The following is a 25,680-nucleotide window of genomic DNA, read 5'->3' as shown; positions in this document are numbered from 1 at the left end:
GAGTTTAAACAATGCTCAAGCAAAAGCAGGCTTGAGACTGTGGCCACAGGAAGGTTTTGGGTTTGTTTTTATTCAAATAGAGCCACCAACACTCAGGCTCAGAGTATTCGGATCTGCTTTCCTGTTATGCTTTTCCTTCGCAATAATTGCTTTTCAGTTTTTAAAAATACAGCAATAAACCCGGAAATTCCATAAAAGCCGTCTTCTTTTATATGAAAGTAAGGGGGGAAGGGGAACCACAAAACCATATGGAAGTCAATGAAATTCTTTATTTGTTCAGCAGAAAAAGGGGACTGTGCATTTCCTGAATTAAATGTGTTTTCATTGTCCGTTTGTGGCCAACTAGTTTAGGGAGATCATATACAATGGCACTCTTCATTTGCGATTTTTTAAAATAAGAATACCTGTATTCTGCAGGTACATGATTTTGCAGCTGAAGCTAATGTCTTAAAATCTGTGCTTCATGTTTACAATGATGTAACCGGAAGAAGACTGCGTGCTGTTGCAATTTTAGCAATGCAGCTTCCATGTAATTCTCCACAGTTGTATAATAAAAATATTAACAGCTGTATAATTTCTGTTAGTAATTAAAAAGTAATCCTTAAGGGAAAGGGTAAAACCAGTCATCACACACATTTTTTTAATATCCAAAAATACAATATGTGAAAGGGGATAATTTTGGGCAGCATTAGATATAGGGCTCTGTTGAAAAAAAACCTATCAAGAAAATATTATGTACAGACTTATTGATTATTGCATATTGCAGGTAGTACTGTGATGAAAATTGAAAATAAAATCTCAATGCCCTATGTTCTTTCCTTTAATTATCATTCACTGAATACTGGACATTGTTCCAGTGTTCCAGCAGTGTTCCAGTATTCACCTTTTTTAATTTTAAGGTGATTTAAGAGCAATGAGTCACCTTGTGCGTATTGTTTTACCATCCTCCTTTCTAAACCATTACACCTTCTGCTGCTCATTAAGATTTTTTAAATTGCAGTTAAGCTCTTAGTCCTTTGAGGCTCAAACAACAAAATGTCACATGCAGTCACCAAGTACATTGTTAATTGTCATAAGAATGATACGAACATCAACTAATACCTACTGATATTTAGTTATTCATTAGAAAGTTCTCTCACAAATGAATGTATAACTTAGAAAGTGCAATATACTGTAAGTATACCATATGATCTATAAAAAGTACCTGGGAGAAAAAGAATGACAAATGTTTATCCCAAGGAAAACACAAAAGGGGAAGAAGAAAAGCTGGCAAGGAAGTTTTGACATGCACTCTTAATTTACCTGTATGGCATTAAATGGGTATTTTATGACAGCACCGGTAGATACTACATAAAAGCAGGAGAGGAACATAAAACATAGACTATAATTGATGGAAAGTACAAGGGAGTGATAAAAAAATGCTGTATTGGAATAGAAAGACTCACAGTCAGCATTTTATACAGCATCTGAAGAGCAAAAGGACATGGCTTTTCATTCTGCACAAAAAGTAAAAGAATTCTGTGCTTGATTATTCCCTCTGAACAATACTCTGGCATGGTCTTGAAATACAGAAATAACTGCTTATTAGTAATGTCCAAAGTTGGATTACTTAGTCATTAAATTATCAGTACATCCAAGTCAGCTCAGAGATAAGACTTGTGTATTGCTCTAGTTTTCGTACATAATGCAAAAAGAAATGTGAAAGTACAGAATCACCGTGTTCTGTTAATATCTCAAGAACATCCCAAGACAAATTAAATAAAAACATTGAAAGCCAATTAAAAAACTGAGAGCAAATGATAAGAAAAAAATTAATCTAGAGACATTGAATTCACAGGTATACAAATATCTCAACTGATAACCTTTTCCCACACATTATCTATCTTTGGATACAATCATATAAAAACATATAATAAGCTCCTAAGGAAAAATTACAAGAGTACAAAACTGGGAACTTCAAACAAGGAACATGATTTACTTCATAAAATGGAATAATTTCATAATTGAAATGCTTTAAACTCTTCTGAGGACAAATGGGGAGTTTTAACACAAATAAAAATCCTAACTGAACCATTTGCCAACTTAAAGGGCTTACATTAAGGCATCACAAGGAGAAGAATTCTAACAGCTGCCATACATTTGCAATATCTGTGAAGTATATTGCACTAATCACATAACGTGAACTCAAGTATCAGCAAAAGGACATTTATTCTGTGAGTCACACTTGTTTGAAGAGTACTCCATTGCATGGGAAGATCAGCTGGAGCAAGGAGGAGGAAAAGGAAAAGGAAGCACATTTAAAATTATTTATGGTCACAGTGAAACTTGTCAATTCAGACCTGATTTAGGAGCACTTCTGGGCTCCTTGCTGATGTTAAGCTTCCAGCAGTATCTGTAGCTCCAGATACAAGTTCCCTTTGTATCACCTCCAAGTGGTCAGCAAACCTACGCCAGCAGAAAATGGCTTACTCACAAATGTTCTTACCTCTGTTGCTTCTCAGCTGGGACCTAAAAACACCCTTTTACTATGTATGAATTTTTCAACCATCATCAAACTCTATCTGGGAAAAAATACTGCAGCACACTTGGTACTCCAAGCTGCCTATATAAGCTTATGCGGGGTAACTCTTATACTCACAGCCCACTAATCTTTTCCCTTTTACAATCAAGCTGAAAGCTTACTTTAAGTTACTAAAATACTGATTTTTTTCAAATTCTGTCTTCTCTTAGAAAGATAATTAGGCTTGATACTGCTACAATAAATTAATATCAAATACCTATATTGATGCAGATAAAACACAAAATGAAAGTAAGAATCACTAAGGAGATGGGTAGATAGCTAACATCAAAAATGGATAAGTGATGTATGTATGGAATTCCTCACGTTCCTTTAGCTTATATAGCAAATAAAGAACATTACACATAGGAAATGAAACTCTGGCTATCAAGCCACATAGACACATGAAGAAACATCAAGGCTTATGTCAAATGACACGGTACAGAATTATGTCTTGTTCTATTCATCTGTCACCTGCCCCTGTAACCCCATTACTACCATGTGTCTTCTCCAAAACTGGATAGCCATCACCCACCTTGCTGAACAAATGAAATTTAATACAGCAGAAACCAGCTTGACAGCCAGAGAGAAATGATTACTGAGAAGGTGGGCAAGCTGAATCAATCCAGCTATCTGGCAAGCATCAGTGCTGGCAACAGGCAGAAGAAGAGAACAAGTGATCTTGAGCAGGAAAGGAGGCAGCAGATGAGGAGGAAGCAGGAAAATGTCCTCTTCATTAACAAACAGCATTTCTGCTTAGCTTTATCATTAAACACTATTTTGAGCCAATGTTATTTATTTACTGTTGGTCTTCCTAGCTTCAGACTTACCTCTGAAGCAAGGTCAAGGGTCACAACAACAGAGTATAAATTTCTGGTGAATAAAAGCTTATGTCTTCAAAGAATTTTCAGAAAAACACCAGCAAAGAATGTATCAGTAAGGAAAACGAGAACACAGTAGACAGCATAAAACATTGTAAGTAGCAAAGAATCCTGTGAATAACATTTAAATACTTAGGCTTATATGTATGCTCAATCTTCACTGTCACATATTTAAATACAGGCTTTCTCAGTACAGTTGAGAAAGTACACTATTACTTGTGTGTAAGCTTTAAGCCACACCTTCTTTCCAGTTAAACGGGGTGAAGATATATGTCTGCTTTGCTTACATGTTGTTATTATTATTTTTTAAAAAGAGAGAAAAATCAAATCAAAGCCAGCTAACAGTAGTAGTTAATGAAACTTCTCTTGACATATTAGCAACTAGAAGTGACAAAAATTTTACCTTTCCTGTCCTGATCCTTGCACAGTAACGTGTAGTCAAGACACTTGAGTAAATGTTGGGAAGTGCAGCATAATGAATGCACACGAGCAAGAAGGAACAGCATCTATGTGTATCCAAAATGCACACACCAATTAAATGGGGATGCCTCAGGGCCATCTCTAACTCTTTTGTTTATATCTTTTCCACCCAATTGTTCTCTCTCTGGCTTCTCTGTTGGAAAGGATGGGATGCAACCCAACAGATGACTAACTATGTACAATCAAACCCATTTTGTTGCTTAACCCCAGCAACTGCCATATGTTATTTCTGAATCTTAAGGTCCCTTTAGCTATCATGCTGCAGTGACCCAGAGCATTTAAAAAAAAACAAAAAAAACCAAACCTAAATACAAAAACTCCTCTCTTTTTTTAAGCCAAACAACGATTTGCACTTAAAAGCATAACCATCTCCCATGTATAACCGCTTGCAACAATCTAGATGTCTCAGAAACACAATAGTAGAGTTGGCTCAATGTTTATTTCCAAGCATGCTGAAGTCAATGAGAACTTTTTCAAGGATTTTAATGAGCTTTGGGTAAGACACAACTGGTTTAAAGTCACTGACTTCTGTGATTTGTGGGCTTGATTTGATATTCCAAAAGAAATACCAAAAGCTAGTTAATAAACATATGCCATGTAAACAGTGATGTACCCTAAAACACGATACTCAGCTGGTTTCTGTCTCAAAGCTCAGATTATAATAACACAGAAGCCAGGTGTATGGCACTGACCCAGACTTACAGTTTCAGATCTAACTTCAGTAAAACAGCTCAGCACATATTTTATAACAAAGTCATAAAATCTGATATGAGAAGTAGTAATGGCAATCTGAAAATCCAAAATGTATTTTGCAGGGTTTTGAAAATAATTTTTTCTATTAGATGGCTTTACAGATGGACCTACCATAAAACCATAAAAGCATTCTTGTATCCTGATGTCCATTATTATCAGTTTTTGGTAAAGCTTACCACTGCCATTTGAAATGAGCTTACATTGTTTTGCTATTTTCTGAAGTACTTTGCCACAGAGCCCAAAAGCCACTGCTGATGACCAGCCAGCACTGCACAAACCGTTAGAGCTTCACACAAGGAACTTGGGATGGGTCACCAATGGAAGTGCTGGACTCAGACCACACTTTAAATCTATTTCATTTCAGTGTTTACATCTGCCTTTAGTCACTATCTATATGAAAGAGCAAAGCATGTTCACACAGAGGTAAGCAATTTTTCCCAAACAGTCAGGAAAAAAAAAAAGCTAAGAAACACACTTCCAATGGGCAAAAGGAGAGACTTGAGGACCTACTGTGTCATTACTGTCATGACTGAAGAAACATTTCAAAGTAGAAGGAAATAAGTGTTTGCATGTTTATAGATAAAATAAAATAATGCTAGAGATAGTAACTTTATAGTTTTTTAGCATCATTTACATGCAATGACCAAATATTTTCCAAATTGGTTAGAAAATCCTGTCCTCAAAACTAAGGTTGTTCGAGAAGATTTCAGAAAGTCACTTTATAGTCCTATTTTTTTAAATCTTCCACAGTTTCTTTATGCCTGCTTATATTTGCTGTCTTACAGAGTTATAATTACATACCTTATTGTGACAGCTCTAAGACTGGCAATTATTAATCACCTTCACTTAAGACAGTCAATGGCCCAAGTGGGGAGAAGCCTGTAACTTCTAATCTAAGTCAGAAACTCAGCTCCTCTTCTATCACATATCTGCTTTCCACTGGCAGACAGCATCTCACTGCACAAACACAAAATTTATGTAGACCTCTTCACCATCTTAAAAATGTCACAAATTACCTCAGATACCAATGAGCAAGCAGAAATTTAATACACTGGCAGGACAATGAACTGCTATCAGTGGTACCCCTACACATCTATTGCTTTTTGAAATGGGTCCCAAAATTTAGAAGTAACTGTATGGAACTGTACACAAATTATTTAGTCAAGCACCTTAATTTCTCCACATTGAAGCCTTCCACAAGACATAAGCTACTCCCTAAAAGAGCAGGTATTCCAGCCATATAATTTAAGCATTTAATGTCTCTGGATACAAAGGGATTTCTGTTAAGGTTCTGCAGTTTCCACCTCTCTGTACACATACGTGGTTTGAAAAAGTAACATAAATTTAAATTCAGGTAAAGTATCCATGGGACTTTCATTACCGTCATCACAAATAAGGATTTATAATTAATTGGCTTTACAATTTAACTATGCAAATCATTACCATCAACACATTTGCATGAAAACAAGGACACTGGTGTTTAGCATTTTTACATATCCTCTTTTATACAAGTTTAACAACCATTAAAGGCCTCTGGAACCTAAAAAATTTGTAATTTCTCTGTTTACCCAAAGCATGCATATGATACAGAGGACAGCAAGTTCCTTAGTGATGACTATGTCAGCTGCCACAGGCAAAGTCATCTCCTGGGTCAGAGGATAGTTTAGTCTCTAAGTTACCTCAGTCACTGCCTCCTCCCTGTGTTCTCCAGCATGGTATTAATTAGTTGCAGTTGTAGTGTAGACTTCTGGAATATCAACATCTGTTCACATGCAAGACCACACACTTATCCTACACAGGCCTAACACAGCCAGTTATGACTGATCTGGACTTAAACTGAATCACAGCCTCATAGAAATAAAAGTCTCTACTACATTCACATTAGTTTGACTTTTCATTAGTGACTGTTTCCCGTTAAATCCATTTAAATTCCTAATTTTAGTTTCTGATTTTCCTTTTTTTAAGCTTTTTTTCCTCTTTCAGACATGTTTTGGAGAGATTTTTCTTAAAATGTTCTCTGAGAATCTCTTCAAACACAGGAAGATAATTTAAAGCATGTAAGAATACTTAATGCCTTTTTTTTTAATGAGATTGCAAGAAAACTCATCAACTAAACATTCTTATTAGAAGTACTGTGTTCTTCCTCATTCTTCAGCAAAATTCATCAAAATGGAGAGGCGCCAAATGGAATTCCTACATTATGTGAAAACTCCACTTTGTCTACAAAATTATTAGAGCTCTGTTTTAGTTGGCTTTTGCCATGCTTAGCAGGGTCTGAGGTCACTATTAGCTTGATTAAAGAAGCATGAAGTCATTAATATGCATTAGTTGATTTAACCTAGAATACTAGGCATCAAATTATCCTTTTTTTTCCCTTCAGTGATCACAGCAACTAAATTCAACCCTGATAAATTGGAGTGAGGAGAAAAGAGAACATGATAGTAAAGACTCATTAGCAAATAAAATGCTCTATTAGAACAGCCTAGGCTGTTTTGCTTACAAGATTTTTGACTCATTGGGGAAGCTGGGTGGCCTCTAGCTGAAACTGATGCAGACTTTCCAGGAATCACCTCAACAGTTACAAAGGGAAAATCTGCTGCACCTATTTTTCCACATCATATCCCACTATAGGCATCTGCTGTACCTCTCTTTCCACACCATATATAACCATAAATATTTTATGTTTCTCACTAACCGAGTTTTCTGGATTAAGCAGGAACATCCTGTCTCCTGGTCTCCTAAGCATTTTTCATAGAGTCAGCAATATGTACTGATTCATACAAGGAAGTTTATTTTCCATCTCATAAAAGAGCATATTTGAAGTGATGAAGCTGAGATATAGAGTACCCTAACAAAGCAGAGCAGTTCTGTTAAAAAGGTACAAGAAATCAATATTTAATTGCCTAACTTTAAACATTTTGCTACAAAGAAGAATCCATAAATCTTTCTGAGTCACCCAGGCTATTTATACAGTGCTTGTGAAAAAATAGGCACCAATAAAAACCAGTTTAAGTAATCCACATACTGGAATTGCAAATGCCTAAAGAAATACTACAGTGCATAGCATGTTCAAAGACCGAGACTCAGGTAAAAGGCTCAGAGAAGGCTCCATTTTCTTGAGGATTTTTCTCACAGGATTTGTGAACTAAGTAAAGCTAACATTTCTGTGTCACATCTGAGGTGGCAAAGATGGTGTTTACTTCTGTAGCTGGTATGTTGAAATCATTTATATGTTCATTTCTCCAGTATTTCTTAAATTGTACATTAAACAGACACTAAGTAAACAAGCCTTAAAGCAAGACTGGAATTCAGGGCCCACCTTTTCCAAAAAAAAAACAACCCCAAACTCAGTGAAATATTCTTCCCAAGTCTTCCATTATTGGCAGTGAAGTAATTAAAAAACAATAGATGGGTAACTTCATGCTTCATTTGCCCATAGTCTAGCGATTTCAGCTCAAAACTTCAGACTCTTGCTCTCAGGTATCTGTATAATCATCAGACTCTTACAAGAGGATGAATGCCACATTTCACACCTTTTTATTTAAAACATCCACTCACCAAAAGTGATCAACCCACTCACATTAAAAATGCAAAATGTGTGTTTCACAGCTTTTGACTGGTGGGACCACCTTCCTGGGGCAGGACACAGGATCTTCTGGTCAGCTTTTAATCTTTGACTCATCACAGACAGAAGAGCTGGACAGCCTGGGCTTGCTCCAGAGCCAGAAGTCCTGTTCACAGTGGGCTCTAATGTCACACTGAGAGACAGCTGGTCAATTTAAGATACTCAAGGCTGAGATATTAAGAGATATTAAGCTGAAAGATTTCAATCACCCTGCTGAAGACATATCTTTTATTTTTTCTAGCCTGACAATCCTTCCCATATTCAGTGGAAAAAATTCCTTGCCTGACAATATTTACCATCAAGATGTTTTTACTAAGAGCAAACTGAAGGGTCTTTCCCCATGTTCACTAAGAATCTGACTTTACTGCTCTGTTTTGTGCACACTTTCAATTTTCTCTCTTAGTTGATTTTTCAAGACAAATCAGCTCACAGATGCACTTTTGAGTCTTGATTATGCATTCAGTTTCAGAAATTAATTAATGTTGTATTTAAGGGAGAGATTAAGATAAAATTTCAATGAAATACTCAACTTGGATAAGCCACCTTTTCATATAGGATGTATAAAAAAATTCTTGGGAACTTTTTCGTCCAGTTCAGAGCAGAACTGATCTGTAATCCATAGTGCACTAAGAATGGCATAGAATTAATGAACAGAATTTCTTTACTTCAATTCACCTACCCTTTAATTAAAAGAAAACTTTTGCGCTTAAATGGAATAAAAAATTTGAAACCCCAAATCTTGTCCTATTAGTCTTTCTGATGTCTTTTGTAAAATGCTGTGAGCTTTTCTCATCACTTAAATTCATCAGAGATGAACTTAAGCATTACTTCCAGATTTTAGCTGCGCACTCATAACTGCAATTTGAGCTGCAAATATTTTTGGCAGCTGTTAGCACTTACAAATGTTGTCTTATTTGAATAAGTATCTAGCAGGATTCTACAAATAATCAACCTATTTTCAGCATGAATAAAATCTATAACTTTTGCCTAGGATCAGCTTCCCCACTGTGCAAGGGCCCAGCCAAAGCTTTATGAACTGTCCTTCCAATGCATTGCTTGGGGCTATCTCTATTTTCATGCATTTCCTCTGCATGAGAATGAAGTACCGCTCTAGCGGCAAAAAGCCAGCAAATGGTGAATAGGTTTCAAAATTTCTTGCATGTTAATAACTTAAATTACCACAATAAATTGGATTATTATTTGAAGAAAAGAATATAGTGGTACAATACACATCAGGATAACACCAAATATTTTGGCGTGGACCCATTCTTTTTATTTCCTCAAAGAAAGAGGTTTTTTAATAACACAAACATTCTTCAGCATTTTTTGTGTAATTTATTGGAAAAATTATTTTATCGTATTTGTAACACTGTGCTGTTGTAATGAATGACCAAAAAAAAAAAAAAAGTATGCTTGATCTGAGGCAAGGCCAAACCAATACATTTTTTCTCTTCAAAGCAACTAAACAGTAAACTTGTCCCCAGCCATAATTGACATTTCAAACAGCCATGATGCATTCCTGCAAGCCTTGGCTATGGTGAATAGTATGTGAATTAACACATGCAGCTCAGACTCCAAACAGGGAGAAGTAGCAGTGATCTGCATGGGTGTTTCTGTTGGGGGTCTGTGTTTCCTGCAGTCATGTCAGCAGAGTTGGCCAGTGTTTATCCCTGGCACTGACAGAGAGTAGGCATGAAGAGAAGAAAAAACATTCTTTGAAAAAACAGTAACAAATATTCTTGAAGAATATATATTTTTTTATATTTGCCATGAATTCACATCAGTGTTGTCTATTTCAAGCAAAATATTAACAACAGGTGTGGTCCGAGTAGGGACATTCCATTAGGCATCCAAAGTTCAAACACTTTTTTAATCCAGGGTCTTATTAGCAATGAGAGAGCTCTGTGAAAGGAAGACTGCAGTTAGAGACTTGTGGTTGTTATTTGCTATCCCTGTTCCAGTATCTTTGAAATAAATATTCAAAGCCTTTTCCATTCCAAGCCTCTGATCTTCCTTTAAAGTGTGGCAAGCATTCTTACAATCCTGAAAGAACAGTATGAATCATGTAGGAGTATTCACTGACCTATCCTTTTTTTTTTTTTTTAATTCTGAATCATCAGCGAAAACCTACTCCCTTCCACAAGTCACTATCAACTATGACTTAGAATGTGGAATGAGATGCATTGACTCAAGTCTCAGAAAATAAATAAAGGCTAGCCTGATGAATGGGACTACAGCACTATAGCCTATGAAAGGAAACACAAGAAAGAAATGTTAGGCTTTGCCAGCTCTGTGTGCCTGACTTATTTTAAAATAAAAATACTCAGGATTTCAGTGAATGCAACCAAGATGAGTATTGATGTTGAGAGCTGCTGGGCACTGAAATGGACAGAAAATCAACATCTGGAGAATCTCTCTCTCTATAATCTGATTTTTTTTTTTTGTTACCTAAAAGTAACAGTGCATGTAGTTACCAAACATTACTCTGAAGTATCCAGCCTTTTTCTAGGAAGACAAACTACAATAATTTCCCCTTAAGACCACAAAAACATATTACAAGATTTTATTCACCCTGCTCACAGTCCTCCCGCTCACATGACCTTTTTTTTGAACTTTTTCACGTTAGCAGAGCTCATAACACCTTCCTCTCCTGTCTCCAATGCTTTGCACTCTCATGGAGATTTCTGGTATAGGATCAACTTATCAAGCAGGGAAAAGAACAGCTGTTTATTTCATTTCAACTCTCTTTTGTCTTCATTTGCAAGTGGTGGAAGGAAGTACAGTTCTTCCAACAGCTCTTAAACTAGTTCCCCAGAGCTTGGTAATTATCAATACTATGGATACTAGGTTATTTACAGTGTTGTACAGCACAACCAGACACACAGCAGCTCCTTCTTGGTCTGAAATTGCACAGGTGCCACATGAGTTACAAAGATGTGGCACTCAAAGGCTTTCACCCTTCTTTTGATTCTACCATGATTCTTAATGGAAAAATTCACCCTTTCAAGCAATTCTAAATTTTGAACATTTAAATAAGAATTTATTATAAGACTTATAAGTTAAATATAATTATAATGTCTAATATATATAAAAAAACCAAAACAACAAAACCACACCAATACCTCAAAGGCAAATGACACATAACTTGGAATAGTTAAATTCAAAATATATGTCTCATGTAAATTTGCAGATAACCCTGTAATTTGCCTGTTATTGAACAGTAATAGTTTTTAGTTGCTGTTTTGTTTTTAGTAATTTCAAATAATTTCTAAAATTCAAATGTGTATTACTATAATGATGATGCTTATGTAGAGTTTTTATTTCTCAAGTTGCTTCTTTGTCTTTGTCTTAACTCCTATGAGCCAAATTCTATTCTTTGGATGTGCTTGTGCTACCCCTTTTTGACTCACTGAAAATCATGTATAATCAAGAGCAGATTTTGGTTCTTTTTTTCTTCTTGAAAGGATATAAATTATGGTGTTAAACATTTAAATATTATTTTCTGTTTATCTCAATGCATATTTCTTTTTATTTCTCTTATTAATGTGGAAAAATATTTCCCAGCAAAAAAGGGATTTGTTTTGTTTTTTCAAAAATCAGTAACAAATTTTACAGATTTACAGTAACCTTCATACTAACCAACTGAAAACTGGTAGCTATTCCCTCCATAATGTGGCTTGCATTAAAAACCCTTTAATAACTGATTATAACTGAATTTTTTTCTCCCCCCACAGACATTCCATTCTTATATTTCCTAACTAAAACAGAGCACATAGGCAGGTGATATAGACATTGTCTGCACAAAATCCTGCACTCACTCAGCTAAAATATGTGTGTCTCAAGCCAATTTAGTTAAACTTATGCAGTCTGTTCTAGCACACATATTTTCATTTACAGATACATTAGAGGGAACTTTGTGAGAGCAGTCAGTTGGATTATAGATCCTTATTTAGAGAGTGTGGCTGAGAATGAAATTGGATCCAGAGAGAACATATTTCTAATATTAAATCCATTTTGCTCTTTTGGAAAATAAAACAGAAAACTAAGGGATTGGTTGGGGAAATTCCTGTTCTCACAAAAAGGTGGTTCTTTTCTATATTTTCTTAAAAAGTTTAGAGTATTATAAAAATTGTCACGTCATCTAATCCTGCAGAAGTAATGTTTGCTATAAATCTATAAATCAATTTGTTCACTGGTGGTCTGCCTCTTCACTTTTACTGTGCAAAGCCAGCTTTCACAAGCAGCAGTATTTAAGGGCCTTTATCCTGTTATTTCATGTATCTGGCTTTCAGGCACCTATTTCTCCATTTCTCCATAGACACATTATACTGGACCAATTTAATTTATTCAGTCCACAGGAACATGCTTCATCCTCTGTGGAAGTAAAGTAATAGGAACCTGAGGATCATATCACACTGAAATTCAAATAAACTGATTTCCTTTCTACATACTGTAGGGAGCATATATAAAGGCAATGGGTTTTCTTTACCTTTTAATTAATCACCAGCTATACTTTGAATAGTCCCCAGTGATTAATTACAGCTCCTTCTCAGGTCTGTGTTCTGCAAGTTGCAGCAACCATCTCACTCATTGCTCAGGCCATAGATGCAGCCTGGTGGGGAATTTGTCTCTTCGTTAACCTTCTCACCAAGTAATCTGATAGCATTCAGTTTACCTCAAACTTGATCCTAGAGGCTGATCCTATCAAAAAGAATTATTCTCAAAAGAATAGAAACTTTTTTTTTCCTGAATGCTTTCAGAAGGAAGTGAATAGAGCACTCATAAAGGAAATGGGGGGCCTGTGAATTCAGTTGAGAAAAGCCTAAAATTCATGTCTTCTGTTTCTTGCTGTGGGTATAACATTTAGGTACAATATTCAACTTTTAAGCATATCCTCCTTCTACAATAGCTTGAAAGAAAAATAAGAAATCTGTTTGGAGTTTAGTCAAAGAACTAAAACCTTCTGGGGACTAGCAAATCCCTGAAAGCCCCATGAATAAAACAGGGACATAGCTTTTTAGTTTGACCACAGGGACACTCTGGGAGGCACCCAGACTAACTTAGTCACTTAGGTTCTTTGAGGAAAAAGTAAAGTATGCCTGCCACTGGCTAGAAGGTATGGCTTGTTTTCCTAAATCCTTGGGGGTTGATCCAGTTTGTGAATTTGTGATCTGACTGTTAATATAGTATCTTTTAGCTTTAACAACTGTGTTCTTTGTTTCTACCTCTAAACTATTTTCAAGACTGCTCTTAAAATCAAGTCCTTTATTTAGATGATTATAATCTCAAAGAGGTTGTAAACACATCCTTTGTTTCCAACTCCCTCATGTCAAGATGGATCAGCTCATATTGGCTTAATGTATCAAGAATCATTGTCCCAGCAGCTAGAAATTTTGCCAGTTAGTCAGCACTTCTCATCAAGGAGATTCTTCAAATGCCTTCTACCTGAGGCTCAGAGCATGGATCCTTATCTGACAACCAGAATCTTGTTCAGTTTTCACTTTCACAATCAAATGCCTACTTTTGAAAAAAAACTATATACTTTTTTCCACTGTTCATCTAGAATAAATTCATTCCTTAATATTTAATTCCACCACAGAATGTTATTTATTTTCCTAATCTGGCATCGTCTTTCTATATTCAGATCAAAATGCATTACAATCTTCAGTCTGTTCCATTCCAAAATATCATTTAAAATATGTTCCTCTGTGATGTTTAAAAAGTTTTCCTTCAGTCATCTCACTTCATCTCTTGCCAATCTATATTCTACTTCATCAACAGATGTCTTCTTTTTCCAATGCCTCTCTTTGTCTGGCCACTGAATGGGAGTAATTCCTCTTCCATAGTGTATCTTTCACCTCCTGGAAAAAGAGTCTGCATTTGACAGACTCTCTAATTTATTCTGGTCCTTTTCAAACCTTTTTTTCTCTCCCTTCCATAACTTCTAATCACAGCTGTAGCAAAATAAAGTAACTACATTCTATGCACAAACCCCACATATGTCTTTTGCATTATTTTTACCACAGTGTAAAAACACATATGAATTCCAAAAATTATGTTCATACATAATTTAATATTTCCTCTTCACAGTGCATATTCTTTATATTTTTATGAATATTACAGACCAAAATGATTGTTTTGTGGTTCAAATCTCTTTTTGAACCACAAAGTTACAAGCTTAAGTGAAAAATGTTTTGTTGCATAAGGTATGTATCATGCAGTTACTGTCTGTGATGAAGAGTGGAATAGAATGCTTCAATTATTTGGACAAAAAGGTAGTACATGCCAACTGACTAGTCCATCTTCCAAATTAACTCAAAGAGGAAAAATCTGAACAAGCCAAAGTTCACAGTTCTGTCTCTTTTGTATTTCTAAAATTACTTCCAAGGTGGTATAATTCTCCTCCTATGACTGACATGCTGGGGAAATGAAAAAGCTCTTACAGAATCAGTAATACCCTTTTCTCCTTCAAACACCCCATCAACACCCCTCTGTTTTTCTTCCACACCAGGAAGGTGAAGGAGAAAGGTGTGACAAGCCAAAAGGGATGTAAACAATGGAGGAGATGTGATAAAGGAGGTAGCCAGAGAATATTTCAGAAGCAACAGAGGGTCTTAAGGAAGAAAAGAGGAATGGAGTGAAAGACAAACTGAAGAAAGTGAGTTTCTTGAGCAATTCATCATAGGGACAATAAAAAGAGAAAGCTGGGGTAAAGCAAAAGAAAACAAGTTGATTTCTGGTCAGACAATACTAAAATATAATATTAATAATAGCAATAATAATAATAATTATATTGTCTTTGGAAATATCTCATCTTGATTTAGCAATAAAATTTCAAAAGGATTACTTGTTTCATAAATCTGCTTAGTAGTTCCCATAAAAAGAACAATAAAAAAGAGAGATAAATTTGATTATCTAAGGAAATAGCTGACTTGCTCTTAATGATCAGAAATAACTCCCTTCTTGTTTCCCAAACATATATACATATATACCTGTTTTTCATTATTAGGCACTAATTTAAAATAAATTTTCACTCAACTAAATGTTTCCTTCCTTCCAATTATGGGTGTTTTGCCTTTGAAGCATCATTATGTTTCTTATTTAAAGCAGAATTTAACATTCCTTCTTTTTTTTCACAGATATTCCTACAAAACTATATAAATGTACAAAACTTTATGAACGCTAATTTAACTATGTCAGATCCACAGGAAAATTTATTCTTGACTCCTAAGACCTAGCACAGGTTCAACTACAGTTTGTTGTAATAGGGAAAAAACAAAAAAGAAAAAAAGTGAAAGAGTTATTTTGGTAATGTAGTTCTGCTGATATGTAAATTAGCACAGATAAAAAAAAACTCCAGATATTTTAGAGCTGTAATTTCATCTGGCAGTCATTTTATAAAAAGCTTGCAATACACAGTATCCTGCATCATCTGTAGATGTAGAATTCCTCTCTTACTTATTTCTGACACACAACTTCCCAGTTCCATGGCTTTATTTTGTATAAATCTAATGCTTAATTTTCAAGCCAAGAATATTCAGGTTCAGATTTTCTGATCAGCAGATGATCTTCCAGTGATTCTAGATAAATTTAGGGAATAACACTAGAATGATTTTAAGTTTACTCGCCATACTTTCAAATAAGAGTTTCCTATCCATCAAAGAAATAAACACAAACTTTTAAAAGCCTCCCCTATTTATCTTAGGTGCTTTTATTTCTAATCTGAGGCTATTGAGTCTTATTCTAAGGTATGCTTAAAATTGATATAAACTGACACTGCTTCAAAAGTCCTATCCACTTCCTACACCCACTGCTTACTCCTCCCTTCATCTCCTGTTACAAGAGTCTGTGAACAGTACTAGAAAACAGATCCAGATTGAGTCATGCTTTTTATTTAACTTGTGGTAAAAGTCTATGAATTCTGATCTATTTGTCTACATGACTACTCAAACACTTGTGCTAGCTCAAGACTGAGTGTAAGAGGAGTCAAAAGGAGAATAACAGCCACACTTCAGTGTTTACAAAAGCAGGACTGGAGAGACTCTAATCATTATCCAGAAAATGCAGGTGGAAAAGCACTAATGCCTTATGCATTGCACATGACTTCAGGAAATATTCAAAGTAGTATGTGGATGAGAGGTAGCCTTTGGGAGATGTGTAGTTCATAGGCTGATTATAAAACTATTTGTCCAACATACATTTGAAATAAACGTTACTGAAAACAGCACCATTTAAATTTTAGGAATGAAACCATTTTGCTCTTTCTTCATAACTTTAACTACACACTAGACATCCAGTAGGATCTTGTAGTTAAAAGCATAGTGACCAATACTGTTTCACTAATTTCCAGGGAATTTCCTAAGCTCACATTTATAAAACTATTTTGCGTAATATTAGGTAACTTTCTCAAAGAGGTACTGGCCAATCTACAAAAATATGAACATGTTTTCAAAGGTGGGTCTTTGGAAAAATATTTAACCTTCAGTACTTGCCTTTCTGATTTGCATATGTGCTGATGAGAACCTGACATTAAATTCATTTAGACTTGAAAGGTACAAAACACATGAGGAAATAAAAATGGGGTTGGTAAATTGCTTAATAAAACTTACTGGATATCAGCAGAGCCCTGTTAAAATCCAACAGACCTCTCAGTTTTAAAAATAATATCATACATGAGTGGGTTTCTACAGATGCCCCTATAACTAGCAAAAATGCCCTCAGATAAACAGATGAGGCCATTTATAAGCATCCTCTTTCTGTATCTACAGCAGCATTACAGAAATGGTACATATTACTCAGAAAATGCCAGTTGATCAAAGTGGTCAAAACCATACATTCCTCAGATGTTATATCTGAACAAATTCTGTAATGATAGACATTAATGGATGATTTAACAGAACCAGGTTACCAGCCTGTTGCAGTCTTTTTCACCTGCCCACTTATGAGGAGAATGAAAACCATTCAAGAGTAGGACCACCCATAACTCAGTATAATTTGTGGCAAAAAAGAAAACAGAAACACAGGAACTTAAATCTAAGTATCAATATTCATGTTTTTGATATCTAATCTGATAGATACAATTAGGTATCTATTAGATTAGATATCAAAATTAGATATAATTTGATATCTAATCTATGTTTCATTTCTGCCACACTTTTAATGGATTATAATTTGGCTGAATGATAAAACTGAGTGTTTTCAGTGGGTTTTTGCAACTGTCAGGGTAGTATCCTTTCCCATGTAAAGGAAAAGAAAGTAAAATAAAACTGGATGAAAATGAAACACTATTTATCTAGGGGGAAATACTTGACATTAAGAGAGACACCCAGACTGAACCCAAAGCACACCATCTTGTTTTAGACCTCATCACCATGTTATTTACAATGCATAATGATGCCTCATGCTGTCTTTCAGAAAGTCTGCTTTACAAAGTCTAAATTAGGATTAGTGACCCAGAAACTAGCTTCAACTCCAAGATCAATGTCAGCTTCCTCAGAGGGCTTCAGTAAGGGACAGACAAAAACTGATAAACAGATAACACCTTTACTGAAGCCCTTTTTGTTTGCTGTTGAATAGGGAGCAAGTATAAGAGGTGCCAAAGCAACTCCTTCTAGCTCACAAGGCATCATGAAGGGAAGCTCTGAGTTGTCTCTGGAGCTGTGCTGATATATGAAATCATACCAAATTTTTAAACAGATGTGAGTGGGTGGTAGAGAGGAGGGAATCATATCATAAGCACACAGGAACTCTGGAAGAGCTGATGTCTGCTAAGATCATCCATCTTCCCATCTGCAGTGAGGTGAGGTGCACCATCTTTTAACTCAGCATGAACTAATGAGAATCTGAATTACTGCTCCATCCCAAGGCTACTATGGGCATCAATGTCCATCAGCTCTTCTAATTTTCTGCAATGTCAATCACTGTGAAATCTGCAGTTTTCCTTCTGTTCAAGAGGAAGGCATGCAGAAATTTTTAGGAACAAAGTTTTATTCTTTGGCTGAGGAATGGGAAAAGACTTAGCTCCAAAGTCTTTTAGGCAGAATTATGAGTTATTATGCTTTCAGGATTTGCAGTACTTTGATCATGTACATCAAGACCTTATAGAGCTGCTCAGTTTTTACAAAGACCTGCATTTCCTGGCATCCTGATGTACACCCAAAAATCATGTGTGCAGAGATATGTTCCCTCTCTCTCTCTCACCATAAGATTCAGAGTAGAGAATCATGGAAACGTACAGATATCTGTGGCACAGCAGTAAGCTGAATCATATCCTATCCTCGATGTGGATGCCATACATTGACAGCAAAGGAAAGTATTACATCCTGCTGAAGTGTAGAAGAACACAGGTTTCACCAAAAGACCCAGTGAAGGAAGCAGAGAGGAACAATATGAAGATTTTACCCTAATATTTATCAGAAAATAAATCTTTGCAGAAAGAAGAGAATAAAGTTTTCCAAGAAAATTAGGCTGCAAGGAAACTACATCTTATGAGTAGATTTATAATATGTATCCTCATGCTCAAGTCTATTATATTAAGATGTCACAGGTTTTCAAATACAAACAGTAAACTTCTTTAAAAAGATATGATGACTGGAAACATTTCTCTGCCATTTGAAAATAAAAGAACGTGGCCAACCAGATGGTGACCATGAGTATATTCTTCTCCTGTGCAGGAATTTCAGGAAAAAAACTCAACAGTTTGATGCTTGAGTGAGGCAAGGATACCTGCCAACCACCATAAGACTGCTGTTGTGCACATGTGCAGTCTTCTGAAGAAGAAAGATAACTCCTAATATATGTTACAAATAAATTCTTTAAGTGCTAGGATAGTTTCATTAGAATAAATAACAACCATGAGGCCAACCGGACTTTCAAATCCTTAACTTCTGGCAAAGAGATAAAGGACTGTATTCTGTCCTCGGATACGCATGGATCCCAGATGTACTCACAGATAAAATAGCCCAAAGTGATGTCAGGTTTGGTGCAAATTTTGCCTCATCTCACATCTGCTTTAATCTGGGCCCCCCTGAAGTTACTGCAAAAATGCCTTTGATATTGGTGACAGTTACACACAGTAACAGTGGTTCCTGTCCTCCCGTGTGCCCTGGTAAAACCAAAGTAATATTTGTAATTAAGGTTGGGAACAAGAACCAGTTACTGTGAAGTAAGCTGGTGGTTTTATTCCTTGCATTTGGGTTACAGTGAAAAACGTGCACATGATGCTATCACATGATAGCAATGAAATATAAATCCTGATCCTTGGATTAATGATAATTAGCATTGTGGTCATTATTTATGTAGGTTAATGTTTAGAAGTTTTCAGGGCTAATGAATACAGGCCTTATTTGTAAAGAGGCCTTAAGATTATCTGCCATAGATTTCACAGAGTAATGACTAGATGTTTCTAGTAAACTATGAAAATGGGGTAAGCTATAGGAAAGCTACTTTCAAACCACATGTTCAATCTGAAAGCTAAATTTCTTAATTGTAGGTGCCTTTCCCATACTTACTTATTTTAAGTATAAATTATTTCAGCGCAATACTTTTTTTCCTTCTGTAGATATTCCAACTATCTTTCTGCCATATAGGCCTTTAAAAGTGTCCTCAAATGCTGCTGGCAATCATCCAGCCAGAAGCATCTTATATATTTTGCATGAAGTGAATTTATATTTTTTTCCCTATAAGAAAACCCAAAGCTTTTCTATTCAGTAAAAGCAGGCCAAAAGTAAAGAATATCTAATGCAGTAAGATTTAGCATATTAAAAGAATTAATGTATCAGACAGGCTGAATATTACACTATCCAGTTTACAATGTGAGCAGTCATAGCTAAATTCAATTATCAAGCAAAAAGGAAATTTTTAATTACCATTTGATGGCAACAGCTCTAACATGAACTGGATTTTTCTTTTGATGGCAGTGGAACAGTGAGATTAAAACAAACTTCACAGGCAAATCAACAATCTGTGGTTTTTGCAGGGGGAATACTTAAAACTGGCATTAAAACTACCTGACTATTAATTATAAATAACTAATGTTATTCCCTACACTCTAGAAACCTTTTTGAAATGAAATGTTTTAAAAGAGACAATTCCTCTGGCATTAACACAATCTCACCAAGCTAGCAAGAATCAATTTATTTCAAAAGATGGAAAAAAGTGTTTAAGTTAAAAATAAAGACGTTTATTGGGATAAGCAATTTACTAACCCAAAAATAACACACCTGAGCAACTCATGTGTGTTAGGTAAAAAATAAGTCTGCAGTTAGCAGTCAAATCTGAAAACAACTGTCTTCCCTAGGAAAACAAAAAAGATATTTCCCCTATCAACTTCTCTAGTACAGTCTATTAAGTAACTATGTGCCAGTATAAAAAGCAAAGGAAGTAGGATATAGCCTCTGTGTTCTTGAATTTACTTCCTTCCATTGTAATATGTTCTGACTTTATGTGGGATTACCTTGCTCTTAAAACAAATTTTCAAGTTGACTCTTGTTCTCTTTTTTCTTCTCCCAATCATAAAAATAAGCCAATCTAAACATGCTGAAATTACTCAGAACACTCAGCAAAGTCTGGTCATCTTGTTGTTTCTAGCTCCTTAACCAATGGCAGAAAACTCAATTTTGTCAGTGTGTATTTAAAAGCAATTAATCATTGGTGCATAAGATTCACACAACAATGATCAAAAGAAGCAAGGAGCATCCTTTACCACAAAAAGAGAGAAACCTATAAGTCATTGCAATAGTACATAAAAGTCTTCTTTGGCCAAAAACACTGTTGAGAAATGAACTAACAGCTGCACATTTTTACTTGCTGAACTTAAGTCCGTGAAATGAACCCAACACTGAATCTAATATGAGAGAATCAATGGACTGTTGCCTTACTCAGTGCTTCTCCAAAGAGTTTTGAACTAGAAGAGAATTCATTTTAATGAGCATCCAACATCTGGAAAAGCCCCTTAAGAGTTACAGAAAGTTGAGTTACAGAAAGCCAAGTTTAAAAAACCTTGCAAGAATACCAAATGTCTACTGAGAAAACACCAGAAAGACTAGAACAAGAAAGAAAGGAAAAATTAAATATTCAGTAAATATAAATACATTTTGGAATTAAGAGTGAATTATGTTATGATTTGGAGATTTACTTTAAAATAATTTCAGACACTCCTTTGAGTATTTGATAAAAACTGATCTACCTGTAATTAACAGTAGACTTTTGGATGGAGTCCAAACAGCAATTTTTTCTAATGGCTCCAAGTAACACAGTTTTACTCCTTACTGTAGAGCACAACTATACCTTTGACAATACCATAAACAACCATGAGGAAAAACACTCCATATCTCTAGAGGGGTTTTTTATTGCCTCCTTTCTGTTTCCCGCTCAGTTTTCAAAAATTGGCTGCAATTCTTTGCTGTCTTGAAAGTAAAAAGAACAGAATAGTTCTGCAACTCTATTTTATTGCTCCTATAGCTTATGCAACAGGTGGCTAATGTCAGAAAAGTTCAGGTCAAACAGTGTCTGTGCACTTGCAGACATCCAAAGTCTTTTCTAAATCAAAAATGCATTTATGTATGTGCATATATATTTGACTTCTGGCCCCTGTTCACCAGTGATTTAAATTAAGCTCTAAAAAGCTAGAAAAGCTGGATCAACTAGGTAATATTCAGAGTATCTCCAGATTTTACACAGCGGCATATGCTTTCTGAGGTATGGATTCTGAGGAAGGGCAACTGATAGCATTTTACATAATATGAATTTGAATCTTCCAGAACTTGCCTTCATCACTCTGTCACAAATGAAAACAGTGTGGTAGAGTGAAGTTTTGATTTTTTTGGATGGCTAAAGAGCCTTAAAAAGACGAAACATTTAAAGATACTGTATTTTTTTCTCTTTGGATTTAAAAGTAAAAACCAGTATCAAGTAATAGATGAATACAAATAGGAGAAAGGTTGGAAGGAGGAGAAATAAGAAAATACTTCTAAAAAGTTTTCTTCTTTTGTTTGTAATGATTTTAATAAACTGTGACTCTATTAAAATCACCACTCCATACACTTTTGTAATCAGTTCTTTTTTTGTAATTGTGCCAGTGTTGTATCCACTGTATATGAATTAATGCCAGATAAATATGGCTATGCTTCAAGAAGCACTATTTTTCATAGCATTACCCTGAACTTTCTGGCTCAAGTAAGCAAATTGGAGGGACAAATGTCTCCAAAAAGAACAGTCTACAGTGCTTCCAGCCCTTCTCTCCTACATGACTCTTCTGCAGTTGTACAAAGGCCAACAAACATCAAATGAGACATGTAGACTGAAGCCAAATAATTCAGACTAAACTGATCAAGTTTACCCATTCAGTGCAAGATGTTTTCAGTTCATAAGGTCTTTTTTCTTTTGTAGGCTAATTAAAACAGTTTGACTAAGACTTACTGAAATATTATGTTCCCTGCCATTCAAAAATTGCATGAGCCAATGCCAACGCTACACCCTGCTCCCTTTTAAAGCCATATACACTTCTCTTAAAATTTTAAACCTGCTTAAGGTATCCACAGCTGCTTCTAATATTTTGACCATAAATTCATCCTCTTCAACTGAATTGCTATAAAGTATGCCAAACAGTTAATGTTGTTTTGTTTTTCTGTCTTCTTGCATAATGCTGCTGTATTCAAACGCAGGAACTGTACAACTGAACAATTGAAGCTTTTATTTCTAGGTTCAAAATTTAATAGTTGCCCCTAAAAGCTGGAGTTTGCCTATTTAGCTCAGCATTGTTCATGTTGGTATACTACATACAGTTTTACCATGTATAGGCAGAATAATGAATACTCCAAAATATATCTATGGGTTTGAAAAGCCAAAAACAAAAGAAGTGCATGAAACTATCCAGTTTTGGAAGCAGCATGATGTATCCAGCAGAGCACTAATGACTGCTTACATACCAGTCAAGTATGACACAGACTTCAAACACTGCAGTCAGCCACTTTCCTGTATGTTAAGGACCCCACAGATACAAACTAGACTGGTGGTGAAATTTTCACTAGCCTCAGGAAGGGAAATCTGGTGTAACTGACATCCAGAGTCTTCCAGAATCAGAGCTTCCTAGAGAGAAGCCCATGCTGGCAACACTTCCCACAGCTCTACTCAGCAGGAACAGCCTAACAAGAACTGACAGGATTGGGTAAGGGAAATATTCAGTCCATGAAGGCCGGGGTGGAGGATGACTCATCTGGTGCTCTTCCCAAGTTATCCTCTCCAATCAAACCAAGAGCTCACTGAGGTGCTTCAGGAACCACCCCATCTAATTTTTTTCCAGAGCAGCAGAGATGGCACCACAATCTGATTCCTTTGTGCATGGGCAAATGAGGAATCAGAGAGGACATTCACCTAAAAAGAATAGAGCAGCTCCGTCCAGTACTCTTCATAGAAAATGTTCATTACTCTGCATTTTACAGCACCTGTCCTTAACTTGGCAAAATTTTCCGTTTTCTCCATTTCATATAAACACCATGAAATGTAAAGTCAAAGGAAAAAGTTGGGTTTTGTTTCTTTTAGTGGTAAATTTTGAAAGATGATTCATAGTATATTTCTGAGACAACCTTGGATAAGAGGGTTTTTAAGAAATGGAAGAGCAGAATTAACAAAAGGTATTTTTACCTTACTGCTCAGTTAAAGTGCGACTCTAATTAAGTCAGCTACAGAACTGTGAAATGGAAGAGCAGAATTAACAAAAGGTATTTTTACCTTACTGCTCAGTTAAATTGCGACTCTAATAAGTCAGCTACAGAACTGCAAAACACTTCAGTAAATGGGTAGATTTACTCTTCACAGAATCACAGAATGGGTCAGGTTGGAAGGACCACAGTGGGTTATCTGGTCCACCTCCCCTACTCAAGCAGGGTCATCCTTAGAGCACATGGTGCAGGACTGCATCCACACAGTTCTAGAGGGAGACTCCATAACCTCTCTGGGCAACCTTTTCCAGTGCTCAGCCACTCACACAGTAAAGATATTCTTCATATTCAGGTGGAAATTCCTGTGCTTCAGTTTCTGCCCATTGTCTCTTTTCCTATTGCTGGATACCACTGAGAAGAACCTGGAAACCTCTTCTTGACATTTCTGCCTTCTGTTCCTTGTATACACTGATGAGGTCTCCTCTCAGCCGTCTCTTCTGGATGCCGAACGGGCCCAGCTCTCCCAGCCTTTCTTCACAAGAGAGATGCTCCAGTCCTCTCATCATTTTTTGCTGCTTTTTGCTGGACCTGCTCCAGGAGCTCCATGTCTCCTCCTGCACTGAGGAGCCCAGAAATGGACACAACACTTCAGACTCACCCCGCTAGGACTGAGTAGAGGAGCAGAATCAACCCCCTTGATCTACAGGCAATGCTCTTCCTAATGCACCCCAGGGCACCATTGGCCTTCTTGTTCACAAGGGCACTGCTGGCTCATGGAGAGCTTGTTGTACACCAGGACTCCCAGGTCCCTCTCTGCAAAGCAGCTTTCCAGCAGGTCAGCCCTCAATCTGTGCTGGTCCCTGGGGTTATTCTTCCCCAGGTACAGGACACTGCATTTGCCTTTGTTGAATTTCAGTTCTTGTAAACAATCATATAAGAGTCAAGTAGTAATTTCCTTTACAAATATCTACATTTCAAATAGCCTGCATTTCCAAGATTAAGGTCATAAGGTCTTTAAGCAGTAATGTATAAAGTGAGGGAACCTAAATGTACATGGAGTCAGTGCACATAGAAAACCTGCTGGACTCTGTCTGTGAACCTTGTCATGGCAGAGACTGAGTCAGCCTTTTGTGCTGATCACTGAGATGTACAACCCTCTGTAGCTGGTAATCCCATCCTGTCTCCTCAGGGTCCCCATCTTCCTCCCTCCCTGCTCACCCCTCCTTAAAATCCTTTTTGAGGGATGAGTTTGAGCCTTCCAAGCAAAACTGGGAAGGACATGCTAGTTCTAAGCACAGTGACACTCAGACACAGGACAAATAAGATAGAAGAATCTATTATTAGTTTTCTGCTTTCTTTGCTTCTACCCTCCCGTGGAGTTAGGAAAAAAAGCTCTCTTTCAATGAGAATGTAAAGGCTGCCTGAACAAACAAGTGAATGCAATGACTGCGGCACTTGTGTTGCAGCCATTTTCATACAAACAGTTTCAGATAACTTTGCAGTATCAGCCTCAATGTGTACTTTGTTTAGAAAAGATTCCCCTAATCATCAAAGCACTGCATAAAAAAACAATCATAGCAATTAGGACATGCCAAACAGAAGAGACAGCTGTGAAGATTTTTTTTTGTCCATTTCTCTGAACATCCTTCCTTCGATTCACTTGAGTTGAGTTCAATTTTCTAGTCTTTAACTTGAGACTCTTTCAAACAGACACAGCCCTTACAC

At 36.2% G+C, this 25,680-nt stretch overlaps 1 protein-coding gene across 5 annotated transcripts in view; it reads right to left on the bottom strand.

Moving 5' to 3' along the window:
* The window catches only part of NAV3 (neuron navigator 3), a 509,399-nt gene that overhangs the window by 210,238 nt on the left and 273,481 nt on the right, over positions 1–25,680 (bottom strand). The window lies entirely within an intron of this gene.

The sequence above is a fragment of the Passer montanus genome, unplaced genomic scaffold, assembly GCF_014805655.1.
Source record: "Passer montanus isolate IOZ18808 unplaced genomic scaffold, ASM1480565v1 scaffold17, whole genome shotgun sequence".
Taxonomy (NCBI): Eukaryota; Metazoa; Chordata; class Aves; order Passeriformes; family Passeridae; genus Passer; species Passer montanus.
The sequence above is the reverse complement of the archived record's forward strand: the minus strand, read 5'-3'. Positions and strand labels throughout refer to the sequence as shown.